We start from the raw sequence: 569 nt of genomic DNA, 5'->3' as shown, positions 1-569 counted from the left end.
CACCAGTCTGTTCTAGTTATTATATGTGGGTATAATTTATCTAAGAACGGCATTCCTAAAAGTATATCTTTTGATGTTAGTTCATAATTATAAATTTCTTCTATTATTAATATCTTATCTCATACTTGTATTTTTACATTCCTAGCTTTATAAGTAATCAAGCTTCCTTCATTATTAAATCCTTTAACTATTATTAGTGTTTTTAATTTATCCCATTTACTTTCTGGTAAGCAATTATATCTAAATAAATTAGCTTCTGCTCCTGTATCTATCATAGGCGTATAATATCTACTGTAATATCCTTCTACTACTATCTTCATTAATAACTCCCATCCCCACAACCCCACATCCCTAACCCAACCCCACCCCTACCTTCCATAGTAGTACTAGTCGAATTTGCTTTTACGATAACATCTGTGGCTTAGGTGTGTACTAAGACTGTCAATCAGGCCGGTTTGACCCGGCCCACCACACTAACCTGGCTCGGTTTGACTCGGCCCGGTCATCTCACAGGCTGTAGGGTACCGGGTCCCGAGAAGGGTTACCTTTTGATCTCGGTTAACCCGGCC

This window comes from Capsicum annuum, chromosome 3, assembly GCF_002878395.1.
Source record: "Capsicum annuum cultivar UCD-10X-F1 chromosome 3, UCD10Xv1.1, whole genome shotgun sequence".
Taxonomy (NCBI): Eukaryota; Viridiplantae; Streptophyta; class Magnoliopsida; order Solanales; family Solanaceae; genus Capsicum; species Capsicum annuum.
Note: the sequence above shows the minus strand (reverse complement) of the source record.